Below are 8,225 nucleotides of genomic sequence, written 5' to 3'. Positions count from 1 at the left end.
CCTTCACATTAGTTCTTAGGAGTTGTTGAAAAAACGGATGTAAAAGTCATTTACTGTCATTTATATCCTGTTTTATTTTGAGACAATGCTCTTAATTTTAGTTTCCCCATAATCATTTTCCCCAAATGATTAACTCTTCTCACTCATATTTTTAAATATGCACAGGAAATATTGGTATCCCAATTCTTCTAATACAAAATTTCAATTTTGTAAAATCCTGCAATAATTATGTATATTATAAATTGAACATTTGATTACTATATTTTATTTAGTGTAAATGTTCCCAAAATTATTCAAATCTAGACTGGAAAGGAAACAAACAAAAGTAAATATCAGGATAAATTGCTGCTTTAAAACTGATGCATGTGTGATGGTTCTTGCCTCAATTATAATTAAAGAATTGGAAAAAGTCTTTAGAATAAATTTAGAAAAGGAATACATTTACTAAAATGCAGGTTTATTTAAATCAGATATGGGGATAGTAAGATTTTAACATGTATTCTGTATTGTTGGTTTTTAATAATTTTAGTTCATCATACAATATATATTCAATATATGCTATTTTTAGGTCAAAAAATGTTAACACTGCTTCTAGTGAGCAGTGGGAATATATACTGAAAGAGGAATTCTGCTGAAAAACTTTAAATGTATAGGAAAAATTGTAAAAATGGGCAGAATATTTTCAATATTGATTTCTTTTCTATACTTTTTTCATGAATCTTTTGCACCGATGTTTGCTTTCCATATTATATTCATGTATAAGTGAGTGCAAAATTTGACATAAAATTATTTTAAACTTAAAATATAGGTATCTCATGATTTCCACATGGAGCCTATGATTTCCATGTACCTAAGTTCCTGAACACATTTGAGAAGTATAACATATTTCTACAGTCTTCATCAGAATAAAAAATTGATTATTTTCATGGAAGGATAAAATATTAATTATGTTAATTTAATTAAATGTGTTTATATGATTGTAATATTAAACATTGAAGGAAAAATAATAAATTTGAAACCATCAGAGTACAGAATTTAGAATCCCCTAAAGTTGCTCCTCAGTCCTTGGCTCAATAGTGACTCTGGGTATGTGGTTCACATCAGAGCAATGCTCATTTTACTGCCTGAAGTTCCACCAAATTCTACAATGACTTAGTCAGGATGGAAACATGACTACAGGGTGATGCAGAATCGACAGTTTTCTTTAGGACCTATGAATAAAGCCTCCCAGGAAGGAATAATAGGGACAAACGTTTTTCCCTAGACCTTCATGTGATTTTATTATTTATTGTACCACAAAATGGTATCTCTGTGGATTAAGTCTTCTATTTTTAATATGTGAGTGAAATGGAGCTTCTTATTTTGGGTACAATATTTCAGGAACATGTCTAATATAAAGAAATGTAAGTATATACATAGAGGTTTGAAGGATGTTAATGAACATCCAAAAAATAAAATTAATCTTTTCCATAAAATCACAATAAAAGATTACTTTAAAAGGCCACTTCCACAGAAGATATATTATAGTTGCTAATATTGATATCCTCTATGAACATGAAGAACATTTTTTCTACACTAAACAGCTATAGGTAGGTAATTTGTACTAGAGAGAGAGCAACATGCATATTTTGAATTTGAATGTATTTTTAGTTATCATGATATCAGAAGTCTGATGTATGGTTTCTACTGTTTTCCCCCTTTTGTCTCCATATATTTATTTTTTATGGCATTTTAATTTCTTTTAGCAGCTGACTGGTTCTCTTACAGGGTATGTCTGCTGACCTACAGTTTGACCTGCAGTCCTGACCTTCTATATTCCACAGATCTGCAGTTACAATTACCGCCACTATTCAATCCTTGGAGTATATGTATTTAAAATATGTTGAGTGGCCCTGGCTAGTGTTGCTCAGTGGTTAAAATGTCCATCCTTGCACCGAAGAGTCGCGGGTTCGATTCCCGATCAAGCGCACGTACCTGGGTTGCAGGTTTGATCCAATTGATGTGTCTCTTTCACATTGATGTTTCTCTCTCTCTCCCCCTCCCCCTAATCCCCTCTTCAGCCCTTCCACTCTTTCTAAAAATCAATGGAAAAAATATCCTTGGGTGAGAATTAACAAAATATGTATATATTTTTCAGTGTAAATTCACATAAAAAGTTGGTAATAAGACACACCCTGCTTTTCTCTCATTGGCCCCAACCAGATGGATGCCCAGCTGCCCATGACCTGCCAGAGGGGGCAAGACAAATTCAGTAAGCCATGGGGCTGTTTGGAAAAACCCAAACAGCTGGTGATGAGTGGTCATTGAAGATAAGAAAGGAAATGAGAGTTGATAGGGAAATAAGAGATATTCAAAGAGAAAAAGAAAAAAAAATGAAATGACCTATGAAAGATACTGCCAAGAAGGGTCAGAAGAACCTCTGTGTGGTCCTGGCCAAGGAGTTGATTAGGTCAACAAAGGCTGTAAGCAAGCTCAATGCATCCAAAGCTCACATGAACTCATGTGAGTGACTGGTTCCCTGCCGAAGAGCACAGAAGTGATGAAGGTCATGCAGAGTCTTGTGAAGATCCCAGAAATTCAGGCCACCGTATGGGAGCTGTCCAAAGAGATGATGAAGGCTGGGATCATAGAAGAGATGTTAGAGGACACCTTTGAATGCATGGATGACCAGGAAAAAATGGAAGAAGCAGCAGAAATGGAAATTGACAAAAGTTGTTTGTAATTATAGCAGGGGTCTTTGGGCAAAGCACCTAGTGCAGTGGTCAGCAAACTCATTAGTCAACAGAGCCAAATATCAACAGTACAACGATTGAAATTTCTTTTGAGAGCCAAATTTTTAAAACTATATAGGTAGGTACATTGTTATTAACTTAATTAGGGTACTCCTAAGCTGGCCTTTGCTAAAAACGTCCTCAATCTGATTGAGGTACATTCGCTGAGGTCGACCCCTTCCAACTCTCCCATCCTCAACAAGTGCATGAATCGAGCACGTCTCCCCCCGCGCTGTGTATCCCGAGGTCGGCCCGCCTGCACCTCGTCTCCTGTGGCCGACCAGCTGACACCCCCCACTTCTTCTAATGCCACTTCTTCAAAATAGACTCGCCCAGGCTGAAAACCGACTTCTGCGCATGGGCCACGAAGTTTCAATCGCACTGTACGTGCGCGCCCACACGTGGTATTTTGTGGAAGAGCCACACTCAAGGGGCCAAAGAACCACATGTGGCTCGCAAGCCACTGTTTGCTGACCACTGACCTAGTGAAGTGTCTGGCACCCTTCCAGAGTCTGAACCTCTGGGAGTGACAGCTGCCTCAGAAAAGGAGGAGGCCCTGGAGGCCATGCTCCACAGCTACATGCTGCCCAGCTGGGCCCTCAAGCTCTTCTCATGGCCTGTCAGATGTGCATGCACCCCTCTGAAATGGCCGTCATTTATGTATCTCTTGCACTACACCTCTGTGAGAAAGCTTTGCATTCTGGAGGTTTTCTTCACTCTGCAGAGGTTTGGGGATCTCAAAAGATTGTTCTTGAGACCTGGTGTAATAAATGCATCATTTTTCAAAAGTATCGTTTTGGAGGAAGTGCAAAGAATTTGGTCTTCTCACAAAACACTTCTGAGTATAGAGTTCATTGCCTGAATGTTGAGGACTCTGTACATTTTTTGTGTGTCTATAAAACACTGTATAAATGGATTCTAATTTTTGCTTTAACAACAACTAAAAATGACATACCCTGTGTCAGACCCTTCTAATTCTTTCATGCCTCTATTTTATTTGACTTTTAATTTCTTTATTGATTAAGGTATTACATATGTGTCCTTATCCCCCCATTACTCCCCATCTCGTGCCCTCACCCCCCTGTTGTCTGTGTCCATTGGCTAGGCTTATATGCATGCATACAAGTCCTTTGGTTGATCTCTCCCCCGTAACCCCACCCTCCCCTACCTTCCCTCTGAGGTTTGACATTCTGATCGATGATTCTCTGTCTCTGGATCTGTTTTTGTTCATCAGTTTATGTTGTTCATTATATTCCACAAATGAGTGAGATCATGTGATATTTATCTTTCTCTGACTGGCTTATTTCACTTAGCATAATGCTCTCCAGTTCCATTCATGCTGTTGCAAATGGTAAGAATTCCTTCTTTTTTACCACAGCTTGGTATTCCATTGTGTAGCTGTACCACCGTTTTTTAATCCACTCATCTGCTGATGGGCACTTAGGCTCTTTCCAGATCTTAGCTATGGTGAATTGTGCTGCTATGAACATAGGGGTACATATATCCTTTCTGATTGGTGTTTCTGTTTCCTAGAAGTGGGATCACTGGGTCAGATGGGAGTTCCATTTTTAATTTTTTGAGGAAACTCCATACTGTTCTCCACAGTGGCTGTACCAGTCTGCATTTCCACCAACAGTGCAGGAGGGTTCCTTTTTCTTCACATCCTCACCAGCACTTGTCATTTGTTGATTTGTTGATGATAGCCATTCTGATAGGTGTGAGATGGTACCACATTGTCATTTTGATTTGCATCTCTGGGATGATTAGTGACTTTGAGCATGTTTTCATATGTCTCTTGGCCTTCTTTCTGTCTTCTGTCGAAAAGTATCTGTTTAGGTCCGTTGCCCATTTTTTTACTGGGTTGTTTATCTTCCTTTTGTTAAGTTGTATGAGTTTCCTGTAAATGTTGGGTTTTTTAAATTTATTTTTTATTTATTTGCTCACTCTCTTTATTCTACTTAAATAAATAGATCACACACTGTGCCCCTCTAGTGTTTTACTGTTTAATCACTATTTTCCTCCATCTTTCTTTGTCCCAGGTTTGACACAGCTCTGTCTGGATCAATTCCTTTTCTCTTTTTGTTTGGGTTTTTGAATTCTCCTAACTTTAAAAAGCTTTGCTTTTTTCATACTATGCTGGTTATTCTCTGTCCTTCAAAGTTCATTCTCTGTCTTTCCATGCTCTGGGAGGTTGATTTCTGTGAACCACATCACTTAGATTACTTTACCCTCTTGTTTCTATTTGATTTCAACCACTTTGGAGACATTGCCAAATGATCAGAGGAAGAACATAGAGAAGTCAGAATATTTATTTCACCTTTCCTCATACTCCCTCCTGCTTGTCTGTATTTTGACAGTAACTTTATTCCTCTACCTAAGGCCATGGCTCCAGTAAGGCAACCCTGTCCCCTGGCTGCAGTTCTTGGAAAGTTTTAGAAATGGCTTTTTCCATTCATCCCTTCAGGCTTAGGAATGATAGTAGTTTCCTCCGGTTGTGAGTCCTTGGGTACTTTATACCTTATTGGTTCCCTTAATGCCTACATACAAGTCTCTTCATCAGAGTCTTTTCAGTTTACCCTTTGAGTGTGTCATCTGTCTCCTGCCAGGTCCCTGAGTAATACACATATATAAATAAAATGTATTTTTTCACCATATTTATTATCAACCAAGAATTATACTTTGATTAATTACAACACTAAATTTAAATGTGATGTAAATGCCATTCATTGACCAAGTATATACTCATGTTCTGATGTGTGTATGTGCGAAATCTGGTACTTAGAAAGTTGTCAGAGTCTATTATATAGTAATTATTTTATTCAATAACTATTTGTGGAATGAAGGTCCCTGCCCTAATTGATCTAAAATCTAGATGAGGCTGCAGAGGTAGGGAAGCAGGCACCTAATCATATAAAGATGCTTAGAATTTGGACCTTATTTTGAAAGCAGTTGTAAGCCATGAATTTTTTTTTTAAGTCAGGAGTATCCACATTATGCAAGATGTCAGTGTTCTGTGACGAAAAAGAAAAAGTGAGTGTCCAATATTAAGATAACTTTTTTCTCTTGAATGTTCATTTCTAAAGGAATAACCCAGCAAGGAAAAGCAATACAGATAAAAGATGTGGCTATCCAAATGAAGCACAGATGAAGAACAGCCTTTCCAGATTATATTGACAAGTAGTATGATACTGTTGTTAAGACTTCAGCAGTATAAAACAGTATTTCCAATGTTTAAAATAATTAATAAAATTGTTTCTGCCTATACATTCTGGTAATGGTTTTTCAATGTCCTAGAAACTACCTTAGTACATGGCAGGCCCTCAAAATTATGATAAATGAAAGAATATAAAAAAAGTCTTCAATATGTTTTTTAATACTTGCTGTTTTTTTCCCCACTATTATGTTTACCCTAGCCCAGTGATGGCGAACCTTTTGAGCTCGGTGTGTCAGCATTTTGAAAAACCCTAACTTAACTCTGGTGCCGTGTCACATATAGAATTTTTTTGATATTTGCAACCATAGTAAAACAAAGATTTATATTTTTTTATATTTTATACATTTAAATGCCATTTAACAAAGAAAAATCAACCAAGAAAATGAGTTCGCGTGTCACCTCTGACACGCGTGTCATAGGTTCGCCATCACTGCCCTAGCCTAATGCATAAAAGCTAACGTAGTCCCCATTCAGATTCTAATCTGTCCTCCAGATTACCTTACATACAGGGTGGAGCAAAAGTAGGTTTACAGTTGTGAGGATGAGAAACAGTTTATTCTTGTATTATTATTTATTAATTATTGTGTTATTTTCCATATGAACAATTGTAGATCTACTTTTGCCCCACCCTGTATATGCACTAGAAATATGTGAGATTTTGTGTCCCCATGATTAAAAATTTTTGAAAATTAGTAGCTTTTCACACTGATTGAAAACATATGAATTGCTCTAAATTTTAGAACATGTATATAGGCAAACAATGAAATGGACTAATGAAGAACATATATAAATACATAATAAATTCCATATTGGATTAAACCAATAACCATTCCACCTCTGGATCTTGAGTCCTGTTCAAGTTATTTCGTGCCTAGTATAACAAAAAACATATAAGTGTGTGTTTGTTTATTTAAAATTCCCTTATTAGGAAAAGAACAGATTTTGTTTCATCTAGATTCTGATTAAGCTTGTAACTGGATATTTTACTAGTAAATGACTAATAATATTTTGAATTTTTATGAGTTTAAATTCTTGCTTGCTCTTAATCAGTCAACTGCAAGGATCCCTTTTATATGTCCTCTCTTGAACTCACTTTCTCCAGACTTTGTATATGTTATGGTCATAAATCGAACCACTAAAATCCACTTTTGTTGGTTGATATTGGTTTTAAAGCATGTCCTTGTTGCATCTGCTCCCCTTCCAATTGCTAGTCAGCCTCGAACTGACCAAAAGGCTATCAACCAGAAAGAAGCATGTGGTGCAAAAAGTTGACAACCCATTAGCTAGAAAACTATCCCCTGAACAATTCATAATTGATTGAAGTTCCTTCTCCCCATATATAAAATTGTTTTGCAGTTCTATTCATTTTTGCATTTCTCCTTTGTATAGCCTTAGAAAACTTAGATCAGTGAAATAGCAGCAAAAGACATCATGAAACCAAATAGAAAATGAGGACTTAGAAGGTGCTTTGGACTTCTTAATTTCCAGGCCACTTCCTAGCAGATACAGTTCATTACACAGGAAAATTGCTTGATCTTGGGAAAAGAAGGTCCTGGAGGTGAGGGAAAATGAGTTAGTCACCAATACAGTTGACCTTGCAATTCAATCATTTAGATCTACTAGAGAATGATTGCTACCATTTACAGATAAAGAATGAAAGCTGTTTTCCACAGTAAAATGATGAATCATGTATCCCCTGTGTTTAGATTCTAAAATAAAAAAGAAGTAAAAGGAAGGCTATGTATGTTAATGCACACTCACCAATTTAATAGAGAATGTATCATTTGTTGAGCCTTATAATCTACTATCACATGGTTTTATTTGAGCTTCGTTAGAGCCCTAATAGCTATTACTTCCATCTCATGTGTAGGAACATTTAGAGAAGCTGCAGTCACACAGTTCATATGGTCTAGACTGGACTCTCAAACCATGATCATACTAGTAACTATAACTCCCATGTCAAATAGTATTGCGCTCACTCCATAAAAACAAATCATATCTAGAGGTGTGCTAAGACAAAATTCTAAAGGATAAAGAAAGTGTTAATATTCAGGAACAGAATTATGGACAATTCCTCCCTATCTGCCCTTTATCCCCTAACCTTTGACCACCCAATCCAAGATTTTATCATCTTTACCTCATAATCAATTGTTCAGTGTCTTGTTTCTCATGCTCTATTATAAACTCCTTTATGATAAGACAATGGCTAATAATAACTCTTGTTACAGTGATGAACATAT

The 8,225-nt window shown here is 36.5% G+C and overlaps 1 pseudogene; it reads left to right on the top strand.

The window, feature by feature from the left end:
• Nucleotides 1–2,203: 2,203 nt before the first annotated feature.
• The window catches only part of LOC102425526, a 6,426-nt pseudogene continuing 404 nt past the window's right edge, over nucleotides 2,204–8,225 (top strand).

Source organism: Myotis lucifugus, unplaced genomic scaffold (assembly GCF_000147115.1).
Source record: "Myotis lucifugus unplaced genomic scaffold, Myoluc2.0 scaffold_29, whole genome shotgun sequence".
In the NCBI taxonomy this organism is placed as follows: domain Eukaryota; kingdom Metazoa; phylum Chordata; class Mammalia; order Chiroptera; family Vespertilionidae; genus Myotis; species Myotis lucifugus.
This window is presented reverse-complemented; position numbering and strand designations above follow the sequence as displayed.